The sequence below is a fragment of the Geotrypetes seraphini genome, chromosome 17 (genome assembly GCF_902459505.1).
Source record: "Geotrypetes seraphini chromosome 17, aGeoSer1.1, whole genome shotgun sequence".
NCBI classification, from domain to species: domain Eukaryota; kingdom Metazoa; phylum Chordata; class Amphibia; order Gymnophiona; family Dermophiidae; genus Geotrypetes; species Geotrypetes seraphini.
Genome location: NC_047100.1, coordinates 35981181 through 35998892, shown reverse-complemented (window position 1 = coordinate 35998892; position 17712 = coordinate 35981181). Strand labels below are relative to the sequence as shown.

The 17712-nt window shown below is 41.4% G+C and overlaps 1 protein-coding gene across 4 annotated transcripts in view; it reads right to left on the bottom strand.

Moving 5' to 3' along the window:
* The window catches only part of SFMBT1 (Scm like with four mbt domains 1), a 197614-nt gene that overhangs the window by 163355 nt on the left and 16547 nt on the right, over positions 1-17712 (bottom strand). Inside the window, exon 1 of one of the 4 annotated variants that reach the window (XM_033926579.1) lies at positions 7521-7537. The exons of the other annotated variants lie outside the window; for them this stretch is intronic. The gene's annotated coding sequence lies outside the window, so the exon portion shown is untranslated. Of the gene's footprint in view, positions 1-7520; positions 7538-17712 lie in introns of those variants that run through there. 4 annotated transcript variants of the gene reach the window in all.

The window sequence follows — 17712 nt, the reverse complement described above, 5'->3', positions numbered from 1 at the left end:
AGCTCCCCCTTAAATCATAAGTCAGGAACTCTGGGGTAGGGCTACACTCATCACATATGCTGACCCCACAAACCCAAGCAACCTTCAGGAACTGCTTCCATTTGTGACAACCATGCTGTCTCTCTCCTTACACAGAGAAGACAAGAGCTCATACCATGAAAACTGCATTATTATACTGCTCTCTATATTGGTCTGCCTACAAAAGGTTTGCTGCACAAACTTTAATAACAAAAAAATGCCGGTAAAAACTTAGACTATACAAAAAAAACCTGGCAAAAGTGTGATGAGAACAATCCAAGATAAGATCACTGTAGAATAGAGTAACAGAGAATATACGAGTATATAAAATGTTTGAGAGAATTCAGTAATGGGAACCTATCTGCGTGAACCCAAAAGCTCCAACGATAGCATCTCAACTTAAACTAACCCCCTCTTTTACAAAACTGTGATAGCGGTTTCTAGCGCGGGGGAGCCACGCTGAATGGCTCACGCTGCTCCCAACGCTCATAGGAACTCAAGTTTATTTAATCTTTGATATACTGTTTATCAAAACATACCTAAACGGTTTACAATGATCAAATATTATTAAAGTAAAAGTAGAAAATAAAAATAAGAGGTGTCGACAAAACATGTAGACTTACAGGTACAAAAAATAATTAGAGGGAAGGGTGAGAGATTAAATACAATGAGAAAAGAAAAAAATCATAAGAGGGAGGGAAGGGCTTAACACACTAGGGTAAGGTAGGGGTCGCTTCAAAACAAACATTTAAATTGGTAATGCCGACTGCGTGGAAATTGTTTGGGCTCTGACTGAAATGAAAAAAGTCAGAATGTATAGGCGTCTTTAAAAAGGAAAGTTTTTAGTTTACATTTGTAAGATGGAAATCAAAATACAATCAAAAATAAAAGTCCATGCAACGAACGGCTGAATGTTTCACCTAGCTTGAATGTTTGCACCAGAATGCTGCAGCAAGACCGATAGAAGACTGTAGCAACGTACGTGACCACGCTGCATGATTTCTGTAAAAATTTCATTGTCTACAATATAAAAAAATGGCTAAATTTAAAACGTACAGGAAATGAGACAGAGCACTTGAAGAACAGGCTCTTTCTCAATACTCCGCCAAGGTTACTCATGTCCTCTCCAAGGAGTTTCCCTAACCATGCCCTCAATGAGTTTTCTCCGGAGTAGCCCCCATACTCTGGAATGTACGCCCTGAAAGGCTTTGTTCACTGCACTTTATTAAATAAGTGAAAGCTTGGCTCCTCTCCCAAGCCTTTAATGGCAGAAGAAACTAACTTGCAATGCTAGTCTCACCTGCACACAAGGACTAACACTGGCTGCACCTAATGTAGCAGGACTTGCTTATCCACTCCCACTCTAGCTGAGATCATATTCAAATTCAAAATTTATTTATAACCCGCTATACCTTGATAGTTCAAAGCGGTTTACAGCAAAGAGGATCTGCCAGACGCAGATGAATTACATATCGGATTGCATTAATTGCATGGCTGAAGTTCTTAAACAGATTTATCAAAACAAATACATTCCAAATTATATTATTTGTATGACTGAGATTTCTTAAATAAATTTATCCTGCGTCTTTCTGACTCCATGTGCAACATTCTTTCACTTAATCCACTTATTTGCTAACTCAGTATATCGCACACTCGTGTGCCTCCGGAGATTCAGGAGTGCCGCAGCACACTGGGGAGGAGGAGAGGCACCGGCGCTGGCTGACTGTATACAAGATGTGCCTCTCTCGTCCTATAGGCAATCAGCTGGCGCCAGTGCCTCTCCTTCTCTATGGCCTTCTTCCCTGTTGGCACCCCCCACTGGCATCTCAGGGCCCGTCTGAAGTGCCTTCGCGCATGCGTGGATGTCTATGTGATGATGTCACGCATGCTCGTGATGTCATCATGGCGACGTCTGCGCACTTCTGGATACCTCGAGCCAGCTTGTGGGACACTGCTCTAACTCCTGCTTCTCCATCTTATCTATCTAGGAGTATGGGGGCAATTCCACTAGCGCCTCAGTCTGGATGTCTCAATGCCTTATGCTTAATATCAATTCTATAAGCAGGATAGATAAAAATCAATGATTTTTATTTTTAAATTAGACTTTTAAAATTTAAATAGGATTTTTAAAATTTCAATTAAATTGTTTTAAATTAGATGGTAAGCTCTGTCAAGCAGGGGTCATAAGAACATAAGACTTGCCATCTCCGGATCAGACCCTAGGTCCATCAAGTCCGGTGATCCGCACATGCGAAGGCGCCGCCAGGTGTACATGAATAATTTATCCCCCCCCCCCCCCCACACACACACACCTTTTTACAAAACTGAGCAAAAGATTTTTAGCACCGGTCAATGTGTTTTTAGCAGCAGCAATGTGCTGCTCCAATGGTCAGAGTTCATTAGAGCAGCGCAGAATCCAGCAAGGTCCAAAGGACCGGTCCTCCTTGCGGTGCCTATGCTGCTACCACTCTGTCCCTTTTGGGACCCTTGTGCTCCAAGTACTGGATGTCCTAGCATCTTCCAAGTCCCTGAGGGCTCAACCTGAAGGGATAGAAAGATGTTATAGCTGAAGGCATGTGTCCCGGGAAGGTCCAAAGGATTGGTTCTCCTTGTGATGCCTATGTTGCTACCATTCCTGTTGTAAGTCCTGGCTGCTTCCAAGTACTTGAGGGCTCAACCTGAAGGGAAAGGAAGCTGCTATAGGTGAAGGTGCATGTCCAGGGTATTTCTCTCAAGTTGATCCTCCCAATGTGTGGCGGCAGCCAAAAAAGCAAACAAGATACTAGAAATTATTTTTTAAAAAAGGGATGGTTAACAAGACTAAGGATATTATAATGCATCTGTATCGTTCCATGGTGCGCCCTCACCTGGAGTATTGCGTTCAAATCTGGTCTCCTTATCTCAAGAAAGATATAGCGGCGCTAGAAAAGGTTCAAAGAAGAGCGACCAAGATGATAAAGGAGATGGAACTCCTCTCGTATAAGGAAAGACTAAAAAGGTTAGGGCTCTTCAGCTTGGAAAAGAAATGGTTGAGGGGAGATAGGATTGAAGCCTACAAAATCCTGAGTGGAATAGAACGGGTATAAATGAATCGATTTTTCACTCCATCAAAAATTAGAAAGATTAGGGGGACACTCGAAATTGCAGGGAAATGCTTTTAAAATCAACAGAGCAGGTTTTAAGAAAGGTTTGGACAAATAGTCTGTTATTAAGTCATGGGGGAAGCCTCTGTTTGCCCTGGATTGATAGCATGGAATGTTGCTACTCTTTGGGTTTTCGCCAGGTACTAGCGACCTGGATTGGCCACCATGAGAACGGGCTACTGGGCTTGATGAACCATTGGTCTGACCAGAAAGGCTTTTCTTATGTTCTGTTGCACATAGATACTGCATTTGGTCAAGTCTGGGCCATGGTAACATTTCTAGATAGCAAGAAATTTGTTATTGTATGTCAGTTTGGAAAGAATTGTTTCTTTATAAATAAAGCTATAGAAATGGAAAAAAAAGAAACTAGTAGTAGCAGTAAATAAAATGCTTTTTGAGGAAAAATCTATGTAAAGATAGTTTTCTATTTCAAATATATTATAGTCCAAAAGTTATTCATCATGAAAGGATTAGTTTTTAATTATATAGCATGCGGCTGTATATTCACTCAATGTTTAAATTTTGGGGGTAAATGAATTCCATGAATCCATTCATAATGTCACGGGCAATTTTTCTATCTAGAAAATATTATCACAGATGCTTGCTTTTGTATTTCTCAAAACTGTAAATTTGTGTCTGCAGAGATAACATGCTGCTTCCTCACAGCAAAAATATTTCTGGAGAAACCCATGATTTAAATCAAATCCACCCTGCCAAGATTCTGGCATAGAATACTAATATAAGGTTAGCCTTGGCGTGTCCGTGTTTAGGTAGGTTCTCTTTTGCCAACTATTGCCTTAGCCTATAGGGAAAGGAGGAGATAGTGGATGCTGCAGATGGGGAGTCTGGATGGGCTATTTGGCCTGTATCTGCTGTCATGTTTCTTCTATGCTTCATTGTCAAATGGTCAATGTCACAGCAAGTCAGGGACTATATGCATCCTGGCAGAGAAAAGTCTTCAGGGTACTTTTAAATTTGATATGGGAGGACTTGAGATATAGAGCTGAAGGAAAGAGCATTCCATGAGTGTGGGACCAATAATACTGAAGATATAAGAATGAATATAATCTTTACAGATATTACAGCATGAGGGGACAGCAAGTAAGTTTTGACTTGATGAGCGTAGAGATCTCAGCAGAGTATATGGTATGAGAAGGCGAGAAAGGTAAAGAGGAGTGCTGGAGTTATGCACTTTATGGACTGAAGGGAGTATCTTTAATGTACAAGGGGCATTCAATAATCTACCCGAGTATGAAAGAAAATGGCATGTTGAAACAAGTCTGTGCATGTTGTGACATGCCTCAAGTTATTCATGCACAGTTGCAGCTCAGTGCGAGTCTAACATGCCAAGAGACAGGATGTCAGGAGAGTCCTCGTGCAAATCAAGTAAGAAACTGCTAGATTTGGAACACCGTTCAGTGATAAGATTTCTCACAAAAGAAGGGAAAAAGCCAAAAGAGATCCATGAATGCACGACTTCAGTTTATGGTGAGTCTGTCTCATCATGCTGCAAAGTAAAATTTTGGAGCAAGCAGTTTAAGTGGGGTAGAGAGTCCATTGAAGATGATCCTCAAATTGGATGGCTTGCGGAAGCAATCTCCAAAGAAATATGCAAAAAAGTCGAGGATTTAATTTTGTCAGACAGACGAATAAAGGTTTCCCGAATAGCTAAGAAATGGGTATCTCAGTAGGTACAGTTTGAAAAATAATTCATGAAAAGTTGGGCATATCCAAGGTTAGTGCAAGATGGGTTCCAAGAATGCTGACACCATGTCAGAAGGGGCTCCAATACTGTCAGGAGAACTTGGAAATGCTCCGTGAAGACCAAATTATTTTTTTTTCAATCGTTTGGTGACTGGAGATGAGACTTGGGTCTATCACAGAGATCCTGAGTCCAAAGTGGCATCAATGCAGTGAAAGCACAAGTCATCCCCTACTTCAAAAAAGTTCAAGAAAGAAAAATCTGCAGGTAAAATCTGGAAACTGTCTTCTGGGATGATGAAGGATTTTTACTTCTGGAGTTCATGCCACACAAGACAAGCATAACCGGGGAGAGTTACACCAACACAATGATTGCTTTGCAGGAGTCAATCAATGGCAAAAGACAAGGAAAACTCACAGCAGGTGTACTGCTGCTTCATGACAATGCGCTGGTGCACGTCATGACAATCCCAGGCTGCCATCCGAGAATGTGGGTTTCAGCAGCTGAACCATCCACCCTATAGTCCTGACCTGGCTCCCTCATATTATCTCCTGAAGAAATCTCTAAGTGGACAGCGTTTTTCAAGTGATGAAGATGTCAAGCAAGCTGCGACATCCTGGTCTGAAGGTCAAACAGAAGAATTCTTTAAAGTCATTGCAGGAAAAGTAGATGAAGCGTATTTTTTTAAATTGTTTTCTTTCCTACTGAGGTACTTAGATAAATTATTGAACACCCCTCGGAATTTTATGGGGAACTGGCAACCAATGTTTCCATATGGTGGAGGGGAGAATCGTGATCATATTTCTTGGAGCCAGTGATGAACTTTACTGCTGAATTTTGAATAATTTGAAGATGGTAGAGATTTTGTGTCCTAATTCGATAAAGGAGGGAGTTCATCCGAGTAACAGTGTTAAATCTGTTGGTAAGACAGGAATGAAACCAATCAAATACAGTGTTCCCGATACCAATATCTTTCCTATCAATCGTTGTGTTTTAGAATTATTGTACACCACTCTGAAAGTCGGCTCATTGGGCGGTGTATCAAGCAGATGACACAAAGCTATGCCGGGCTATCAAATCGCAGAAGGACAGTGAAGAACTCCAGAGTGACTTGAGCCGATTGGAGAATTGGGCAGATAAATGGCAGATGAAGTTTAATGTGGAAAAATGCAAAGTGATGCACTTAGGCAGAAAAAATAAGGAACACAAGTATAGTATGTCAGGTGCAACTCTGGGAAAATCTGAACAGGAAAAGGACCTGGGAGTATTAATCGATAGGACACTGAAGCCATCGGTGCAATGTGCGGCGGCAGCGAAGAACGCGAATAGAATGCTAGGCATGATAAAGAAGGGAATCACGAGTAGATCGGAGAAAGTCATAATGCCGCTTTATAGAGCGATGGTTAGACCACACTTGGAATACTGCGTCCAGCATTGGTCTCCATACCTAAAGAAGGATATCATACTTCTAGAGAGGGTGCAGAGACGAGCAACAAAGCTGGTGAAAGGTATGGAGAACCTGGATTACGAGGAAAGACTTAAGAGACTGGGGTTGTTCTCCCTTGAGAAAAGGAGACTACGAGGGGATATGATCGAGACATTCAAAATACTGAAAGGAATTGACAAAATAGAGCAGGAAAAAACGTTATTTACAATGTCCAATGTGGCACGGCCAAGAGGACATGGGCTGAAGCTAAGGGGGGACAAGTTCAAGACAAATATCAGGAAGTTCTGCTTCACGCAACAAGTGGTGGACACCTGGAATGCTCTCCCAGAAGAGGTAATTGCGGAATCCACCATTCTAGGATTTAAGGGTAAGTTAGATGTACATCTCCTTATGAGTGGCATGAAGTGACATGGGTAGGGGTAGGCTAGATGCACTTCTCTTTACGAGAAGCTTGGAGTGATATGGGAACCAAAACTATGCCAGGGTACACCTGGCGGGGCCTCCGCATGTGTGGATCGCCGGACTTGATGGGCCTAGGGTCTGTTCCGGAGATGGCACTTCTTATGTTCTTATGTAATGAACTTGAAACGTGAAACTAACCTGCTGTGCTAAGTTACTGCCAGATTTTAGTGCAACCTTGTACCATCGCTCTTAAAATTAGTCTGGATAAACTAAAGCAAATGCTACAAAATTTTTACTATTTTCGCCCTCTTTGCCACTACAAGAAAAGAAAAATCAGAGACAGTTTTGTAAAAAAAATGTTTGCATATATCGTTTTCATGTTGCTACAAGTTTGGTGAAGAGCTTTCTCAGGGAAAAAGAAAAGTTTTTGCAAACAGGGGCCAATAAAAAGGAAAATACGCCTTTTTAATTCAAATGAATGTAAAAAGTTAAGATTAAAAAAACAAACAAACAATCTTTGAAGAAAAGAGAAAGCAGTTCAAGAGCAAACAGCAAGAATGGATGAAACAAGCAAACAGCAGCAACTGGGGGGAAGGGTAAACAGAACGGCCATGTCACTAGACAGGAAACTTTCCCTCTCTACAGAAACTATATCACTGGCTTCACAGTGTTTTTCTCGCTGCCAAATCAAACTGTCAAAAAATTAAATCCTGTTGTGCTAAGCTTCACAGGCACAAACATACCACAGTCATATAAAACAATCTAGCTATAACATGCACATAAATATCTTTTAAAATGTGAAGCTTACACAGTGTATATTAGTTCCTTCTTCTCGTTAAACTGGGGAGAGGCTGCCGTATGCTCTGCCTAGTTAGACCCGGTAACAGACTGTCACCTCCACCGTAGCATGACTCATTGTTAGCTCACACAAGCAAAGCTTCGTTCCCAACGCCTTTCGCTCGACAATGGCGCACTCTAAGCTGAAAAGCACAATGAACAAGCCCATTTGACCGGTCACCTATAACAGTCAACGGCATAGCAATGCTGGAAAATTCCTTGGAGGTGGAGGAAGAAGTGGGGAGAAAAACAAAAGGGTGGTTTCATCTCATTGCAAAGGCGCTAAAATAAAACAGCATCAGAAAAGCAGCCAACATCACGGCTAAAATGCAGTCAGACTTATACGAGCTTAGGACTGGGCATAAATAGGAGGCTGAAGTCTGCACTTAGATGGATATTTCAGAACATTCCATACTTTCTTCGTAAAATCCACCCGCATACAATCCAAACTCTGCCCCCTAAACATGCCTACCCTCAGGCTGCATAAAAAGAAGTGTCGAGGGTAATTTTATAAAACGCTGTTTTGTTTGTACAATGAATTTATGCAAGAAAATTCCCCTATGAGAGTAATTTTATTACTAGTATTAGTAACTAGTTTTATAAATATGCTAAGATATATTTCAGCTGATAATAGCCTTTTAGAATTTTTCCAACATTAATGTATGATTTAAAGCTTGTTTGTACTTCTGAACTGATTGAATTTGTGCTCTATCCCTATGTTCTATGTCTGTGTTATATTTGATAATCGGAAGGAAGTAAGATTTTACGTATGTGATATGGAAACCACATAGTTGTATGCAGTTTATAAATTTTTAAATAAATAAACTAGTAGTAATTTTAAAACTAGTATTAGTAGTGGGAATAGGCTGCCTAATTCCTGCTGCACATATGTATAAATTACCCTAATTTTTAAAGGAAAAGGATGGGCATATTTTAACACGGACAAATCTATGCTTGCTTCTTTTGCACAACAGTGACCTAAGCTCAACACACTTAGCACATCGTGTCTGAAGTTTCTGTAACCTTTCCAAAAAATACTCTGATGTCTGGTCACTGAAATCCTTCTTTTAGGAGCATCAGAGCATTTAGTACTCCAAGCCATGGTAGAAATCTCTACCGCAGCTTAGTAACAATGGGGAGGAAGGATAGTTAGTTAAGAAGATCGAATATCCCTGCACTAACCAGACAGTGCCTCAGAGGTCAAAGGCAATATTCAGTAGCACTATATCAGGGGTCTCAAAGTCCCTCCTTGAGGGCCGCAATCCAGTCGGGTTTTCAGGATTTCCCCAATGAATATGCATGCGATCTATGTGCATGCGCTGCTTTCAATGCATATTCATTGGGGAAATTCTGAAAACTCGACTGGATTGCGGCCCTCAAGGAGGGATTTTGAGATCCCTGCACTATATCCACTTAAATATATTTTAAATCAAATTGCTTATTGGACTCCTGTTGTAAACTGATATCGGGATTGTTACATTACATTAGGGACTTCTATTCCGCCTATACCTTGCAGTTCAAAGCGGATTACAAAAGAGCTAACTGGACATTTCCAGTGAAGTTACAACACTTTTGGGGTTTTTATTTTTTGGTTACAAGGGAGGAGAGGTACCTGGATTAATTCCGGAAGAACTTGCAAATTGGATATTAAATTGACTGTACGTTACTGTGTGATATAACAAAATAGATTACAGTTAGAGTACAAATAAGATTACGTTACATTTCAGGGATCTGAATACTTGGTTGGTGTTTTGGGGAGGAAGAGATTATTTAAGTGGAGGTTTCGGGGGAGAATTGTCTCCAATTTATCTTCCCCCCCACTTTGAATTATACAGACCTTCGAGAGAAACTAGAAGATTCCATTTATTTACCTCTCCCAAGGTAAAAGCTTGCCAATATAAGACCTTTTTTTTAGATAAGACTGGTGTTTCAAGCAGGTAAACTGCAATCTTGGCTACGTGAATGTATCCATCAAGCTTTGTCTTACTGCTCTTTTTGAAAATTAGTTAAGACCACTTTGTTTGACAAATTCATTACCTAACTTAGGAGTTTTTAAGATTGTAAGTAGTGTATTCATTGTGCGATTGTACTCTCAATGATTTTACAGTTTCTTTTTTGTGTAAACCGCCTAGAACTGCTGGTGATGGCGGTATAGAAGAATAAAGTTATTATTATGAAGTGCCCCAGCTCAGCAGATTTTAACTGATGCAAACCTGATATCCGATTCTGAGTAACATCAACCCCCTCTTTTACTAAGGTGCGCTAATCGATTAGCGTGCACTAAACGCCAATGCATCCATAGACTAACATGCACGCGTTAGCGTTCAGCACGCGCTAAATCGGTTAGTGCACCTTAGTAGAAGAGGGCTATAGAGTCACAATTAAAATCCCCTTTTATGAAGCCGTGTTAGGGTATTTTATTGCAGGCTGCTGCGATAAATGCTCCAATGCTCATAGAATTCCCATGAGCTTTGGAGTTTTTACTGCAGTGGCTTGCGATAAAAATCCCTAACGCAGCTTCATAAAAAAGGGCCTAAATAAACAATACCAGGATTCCAGCACTACTACTTATTTCGCTGGAAGAAAGAAATAAAGGAGAAACTATCAGGCTAAAAACAAGCAAACTAAAAGAAAACTGGCTGGAGCATAGGAAACAGAGAGTGGGGGTATATGGACAATACTCAGACTGGAAAAGCGTCACCAGTGGGGTGACATAGGGCTCGGTGCTTGGACCCATGCTCTTCAACATCTTTATAAACGATCTGGACATAGGTACGACGAATGAGGTGATTAAATTTGCAGACGACACGAAGTTATTCACAGTAGTGAAAACGCAGGGGGATTACGAAGATCTGCAACGTGACATAATCAGGCTCGAGGAATGGGCATCGACATGGCAAATGAGGTTCAACGTGGATAAGTGTAAAGTGATGCATGTCGGTATCAAAAATCTCAAGCACGAGTACAGGATGTCCGGGGCTGTACTTGGAGAGACCTCCCAGGAAAGGGACTTGGGAGTTCTGATCGACAAGTCGATGAAGCCGTCCACACAATGTGCGGCGGCAGCAAAATGGGCAAACAGAATGCTAGGAAAGATAAAGAAGGGGATCACGAACAGATCAGAGAAGGTTATCATGCCGCTGTACCGGGCCAAGGTACGCCCTCACCTGGAGTACTGCATCCAGCACTGGTCGCTGTACATGAAGAAAGACACGGTATTACTCGAAAGGGTCCAGAGAAGAGCGACTAAGATGGTTAAGGGGCTGGAGGAGCTGCCGTACAGCGAAAGATTAGAGAAACTGGGCCACTTCTCTCTCGAACAGAGGAGATTGATAGGGGACATGATCGAAACATTCAAGGTACTGAAGGGGATAGAGTTAGTGCATAAGGACAAGTTGTTCACCCTCTCCAAGGTACAGAGAACGAGAGGGCACTCTCTAAAGTTGAAAGGGGATAGATTCCGTACAAACGTAAGGAAGTTCTTCTTCACCCAGAGAGTGGTAGAGAGCTGGAACGCTCTTCCGGAGGCTGTTATAGGGGAAAACACCCTCCAGGGATTCAAGCCAAAGTTAGACAAGTTCCTGCTGAACAAGGACGTACGCTGGTAGGGCTAGTCTTTGACCAAACGGTCTGCTGCGTGAGCTGATTGCTGGGCATAATGGACCACTGGTCTGACCCAGCAGCGGCATCTCTTATGTTCTTATGTAAAAGAAAATCTTCCATCCTAAAGAAGGGGATGTGTTAAGTAAACTCTATGATCCTTTTGGGCCTATTATAGTGAGCAATGCATCTCCTAAAAAGGGGATTAACACTGCTCTTAAGATACAGATGCATTATTGCATTTAAAATGATGATTTTGGAACTTTCTTCCTTCTTTTAAAGCTTTCCTGAAATCAATGCATTTTGGAAACAGCTTACTGCTTTCCCTAGATTTTTACCCACATCTAACTATTTTGCAGTGCTGGAAGGTGTACAGAACCTGGAACTCATCCAAAGCCTATAAAACATACTATGAACTCCAAAGGGTTTATTATATGATGCTAACAATACTGATTTAAGAGCGAGCTATCTGGGATCGTAGTGATGCAACTCGCCAACCAGCAGCCCCATCCTGTCTACTGCACCACTACCAATGAGAGAAAACAGTATGGAAGCAGATTTTGCTCACACCAGTCCTTTAAATTCGCTGGAAGTCACAGCTTCAAATAATGGTGCATTCCTCTTAAGGAGGGAGCTTCTGAAAGCGAAGGTATCAAGTTTTACAAACCGCCTTTCTTCATCCGATAGCCTACCTTTTTCCTAGGGCAAAGGCACAAAATAGACTGCATAAAAATTTGATATGTACAACGAATATTCATTGGTGATGTCCAATCTTTGCTACTGAAACAGAAAGGAACAATGTTGAGACTTTATTTTGCTCACAGGACATATAGTTTTTTGGCTTTTGAAGTATGGCTATTCCCAGATATGACTAAGGCAATTTTTGATACTTCAATCTTGGGTTGGGTCTTCGATTGGGAGCCTGTTTTCTTCTCAAATTTCCATGTAAATGCACCATATGATATAATAATGAGTATATATTTTATGATCCATCCCCAGATGATGGCATAAGTAATAACGATTACAGCCTCTATTATTGAGGACTGGCTCCTTCCTAACATCGCCCCTGAACTGTCAGCTTTTCCTGAAACCGATCAGATGCATTTCTGGGGCTTGTCAGAAGTGATAAGCAGGCAGGAGCCTCTCTTGCCTGCCTAAATTGCTTACCACCGCCTTGCCTCTGATAACGTTTGTATTGTTGGAAGTTAATTCCTTTGACTTTGTTGTCTTTGTTGTTTTGTATTCATAATAAAACAGATTTGAACATAAAGTAGGCATTGCCGCTGACAAGGTGGTGGTAAACAATTTAGGCAGGCGAGAGAGGCTCCTGCCTGCTTAAATCACTTTGAATATTAGCCAGTTTATTAAAAGAATAGCAAGTGTGGAACCTTAATAATTCGACACACAAGAAGCTGTTTTTGTAAGACTTCCGAGACTGGGATCTGCCAGGACAATCCTGCATAAGATTCCAACAATAGTCTGTCATCATGTGTGCATCCCATCTTCCTTGATATCTGGCTTCCATTGTTTTATGTCTTCCTTAAATCTTTCATCTTGATCTTCGCTTATGTCACCAAGGTTCTCTGGAAAGCGATCTAAGTGACTGTGCAGATAATGGACTTTAACACTCATGTTACAGCCAAGTCTTTTGCATATCCTCTATTAATTGTGTGTAGTTGTGAAAAACCTTTTTGGCAACAAGAAGGCAGACAACACTAAGAATGTTATAATGCCGCTGTATCACTCAATGGTGCAACCTCATCTTTAGTATTGCGTTCAGGTCTGGTCTCTTTATCTCAAAAAAGATATAGAAGCACTAGAAAAGATTCAAAGAAGAGCAACCAAGATGATAAAGGGGATGGAACTCCTCTCGTATGAGGAAAGACTAAAGAGGTTAAGGCTCTTCAGCTTGGAAAAGAGAAGGCTGAGGGGAGATATGATCGAAGTCTACAAAATCCTGAGTGGTGTAGAAGTTACAAAGATTTACAAAGACTAGGGGACTCTCAAAGTTACAGAGTAATACTTTTAAAACCAATAGGAAGAAACATTTTTTTTTCACTCATAGAATAGTTAAACTCTGGAATGCGTTGCCAGAGAATGTGGTAAGAGCGGTTAATGTAGCTGGTTTAAAAAAAAAGGTTTGGACAAGTTCCTGGAGGAAAAGTCCATAAACTGCTGTTGAGACAGACATGGGAGAAGCCACTTCTTGCCCTGGATCAGCGGCATGGAATGCTGGTACTATTTGGGTTATTGCCAGGTACTTGTGAACTGGATTGGTCTCTGTGAGTACGGGATACTGGGCTAGATGGGCCATTGGTCCGATCCAGTAAGGCTATTCTCATGTACATAACAAAAACAATAAGTAACAGTAAGACAAAACATTCACTGTGCAACTTACAAATGCAGGTCATCTAACTACTCAAAAATGCAGCTGCAAAAAGATGAGCTTTAAGCATGCGCATAAACGTAAAAAGGCCAAGCAATTCATTCCGTAACCTCACTCCTGCCACTGAGATTGTTGAAGCCCTCAGACAGGCATTATGCACCTTTGCCACAAATTTCTACAAAATCAACATCCTCTTCTCTGATCTTAAAGGTCTACCTGGACAGTATGGTTTCAAAATCTGTTTAAAATACCAAGGAGCTGGAGCGTATAGCGTGTGATGAACATCTTATACTGAACCCTATATTTCACGGGCAACCAATGCAGTTGTAGTTAAGTCTGGAGTTATATAAGATGATCTCAGTGTCCCAGTTACTAAACGGGCAGCAGCATTTGAATCAGCTGCAAAGCTCCGAGTCTAGATAAAGATATACCTAGATACAGAGCATTACAATAATCAAGTCTTGAAAGTACTAACATTTGAACAATTGATCTAAAATATGCTAATGTTAATGTAGGCTTTAAATGAAAAAGCAGATGAATTAGAGCAAAAAAGAAAAAGGTATCGTCTTAGTCACTTGAGATTGCATATTAAGTTGTGCATCAAGTCTTACCCCTAGTAAATTCATTTCTTTCCCAATTTTTCGCAACTGTCACCTCACAAAAGCTCTTTCTATGGTAACACCTTTACACAAGCTCATGTAAACCGCTCTGAATTGACTCCGCAGTCATTAGTAGAAATATAGAAGCTCTCAATAGACACAAACCTAACTATATACTCTCTGGCCATTTCTCCCAACTAACATTAGTTCAGTTCTTCTTCACTCAAAGAGTGGTAGAAAACTGGAACGCTCTTCTAGTGTCTGTCGTAGGGGAAAACACCCTCCAGGGATTCAAGACAAAGTTAGACAAGTTCCTGCTGAACCAGAACATATGCAGGTAGGGCTAGTCTCATTTAAGGCGCTGGTCTTTGACCAAGGGCCACTGTGTGAGTGGACTTCTGGGCACGATGAACCACTGGTCTGACCCAACAAAGGCAGTTCTTATGTTCCTATATTCAGTTTTAAACTGTGATCTCTCATCCAGATATGCAGGAACTTTCTCTGTCCTCAGTAGGCTCACAATCTAAGGGGGGGGGAGGTAATACCTAGGGCAATGGAGGGTTAGGTAACTTGCCCAGGGTCACAGTGGACATTGAACCCAGTTCCCCCACGATCACAGTCCACTGCATTAACCACAGGAGCAACACAGCTACTTCTCATTTGAAAATGTACCTAAAAACATGTGCGTTTGGGTTATCCTCTCAGCTTGTAGCCATATGGGCGGTTTGGACATTTGTCTCCTTGGTAATTTACATCTCTAGCATGTCTGGTCCCACAGGAACCGCAAGACGGATACTTCAAGAAGCTTAGAAATAGTGGGTTAGTAACATTTTAATAAGCATGATTTCATTTAATGTGCACTTTCAAATCACTGTAAGGTACACAGGAGGTCATAGCGTTCTATTAAAGCTGTATTTTGACACAAGAAATTACACATAAGCTGTGACTAATACACCTATGTTTTGAACTCTTATACTTTCTGGCTGCAAAAATAACTTGGTTTCTCAAAGATTCTTTTCCCTTGCAGATACACCAAGAATGTTTGTAGCCGTCAGTGTTGACTTTTTTTCCCCTCAAAACGCTGTGCTTTGCTTCTAGTAGGACCAGAAGGTAACAGTGAGCTGTCAAAATGGAAGACAGCCAACTAAACCAAAGATTAAGACAAAGATGCTTTTCAATCTCTGAAGGTTGAATAGATTTAAGAAAGAAAGATACTGTCCTTAGTACCATCAAGAGAAGTAAGGATCTTCTTTGCCTATCCTTTGCTCTTTTGAATTCTATTGGGAGGTCATCATGTGAAAAAACATGCGTTTCAGTACTCCTCAGTCTACCTGCTTTCACCCTCATGTCATGTTGCTCTCAAAAACACACCTACCAGATCCACTAAAACCCCTAAGAAACTACTCTGAGCACAGACAATGCTCCAACCACTGCAGACAGAAGAACCACACGGAAGCCATCACAGAAAAATCTTCACTTAAATTTGTAGAAATGTTTCAGACTTTGGCTTTTTTGTTTTGTTACATTTTACATTATCTAACAGACATATTTAAGCTGCGCATTCTAATCTTATGGGTGGCCTGGCAGTGTGGCTTGATAAGGGGGGGGGGGAGAGAGCAGTATTTATTGATGAGCCAGCAACTTTTGTGGATTTATTCATCTTTTCTTCATTCTTCCTTAAATCTGAATTTTAAAAGTACTGCCTGAAAAATCAGAAAATCCAAAACGACACAGTCCTGAGAATCCGGATTTTTTGGATTTGTACTGAATGCATTAAAATAGCATTGGAGTCCTTTTGCTAAACTGCGTCAAAAAGCAGCCTTAGCAGCATCCCTTATGCAGGTCTTTCCCTTGGGCTAAGGCCAATTTTCCCATTTTCCAAATTAATGCTTAAGCGCTAATTTCGCCATTAGCGCAGCCATTAAAAACAATTAGCGTGTGAGCCTCTACCACCTCCTATTTTGTAGGCAGTAAGAGGGAAATTCTATAAATGGTGCTCTACTGGTGCCTAAGTTAAGAGGGAAATGCTGTTTTAAACGTTATTTAAGTACAAATTCAAAGTGCCTACGGCTACTACAGATGTGGCTAATGCCAGAAGTGGTATTAGGCACTAGTACACACCTCTGGGAGCTGCAATTCACGTCAAAGGTAAACACCAGAAATGTAGGCCCGGCCTATATTTCTTGCGCATATCTTTACTGGAGGCGCAATTCTCTAAACGGCACCACTGAGCGACTGACACGCAAATTGGCGGCCGCCAGGAACGGCACCGTTTAGAGAATCCGGACCTAAGGGCCCACACGCTAATCAATTAGCGCTGTGCACAACAAAGTACCCATTTATCAAGGGACATCAGACCCTATACTGAGATAAGCGTTTTTAACCTGTGTGACGCACACAGCAATGCAAACATTTTAGTTATCTACAGAAATAGGACACATAAATGTTGGCACCCTGCTAGGGCTATAGAATTTCCTCCTATGTGACTGCAGCATCCATCCACCAGGCCTCGAGAGTAGAGAATGACACAGGGACAAATTTTTCCCCATCCCCGCGAAAACTCATTTTCCCGTCCTGGCAAGTTCTTTTCCTGTCCCTGCCCCATTCCTGCAAGCTCCGTCCTCATCTGCACAAGCCTCAAAAACTTTAAAATCATAAGTGTTCGAGCCTTGTGCGGTTAAGGCAGAGCTTACAGGAATGGGGCAAGGACAGAGACAGCGGCAACACTCACGGGGATGGAACAGGGAAATTGAGTTCCTGCAGGGACCGGGACAAATTTGTCCATGTCATTCTCTACTCGAGAGCAGTCTGTTTAACCCCTCCATCTTGCCTAGTGATGAAAAGCCATTAATCAGTTGCTAGCTATGGTTCTAGATAGCAACTAAGGACCTGTGTGCAGGTTAATCTGCTAAGACGTAGCAGTGTAAAAGGTTCTCTAGGCTGCTCAAGGTGATTTTTCTAAGAAGTCAGCCAGCTGCAAGAACAGATTGCAATTTTTTTTTGGTTCATAATAAGCCCTTCAGTCATATCCGCTTAGAAAGAATATTTATTTGCTTGTATACGATATTTTAATCAACTGGGATTGCTGACCTGTGCTCCAATTCATTGAATAAGCAAGTATGACAAGCAAAAGGCACGAGACAACAGATCTGTAAGATATCAGGGTAATTCATAATGATGACAAACACACACATATAGTTGAACATTTTACAACAGCAGAGAGGATTTGATGTTATAGATCAGCGGTCTTAAACTCGCAGCCCGCCAGGTACTATTTTGCAGCCCACTGTCTGGACGCGATGACTGAGCGCTCCCTTGCTGCGTTCAAAGCCGCAGCGCCCAATCCATGCCTGCGTCAGAAGCCTCTCTGACGTCACGACTACATTCCTTAAACTGTATATCTTCTACTTTTATGCTATTTCCTGTCATGACCCGATGAAGGCCTTTACCTTCCAGTTCATAGGTGCTAAGAAAAACAACTGTTGAACCTACAGATGAGAGGTTTAGGGCAGTGTTTTTCAACTTGGTCCTGGAGTACCCCCTTGCCAGTCAGGTTTTCAGGATATCCACAATGAATA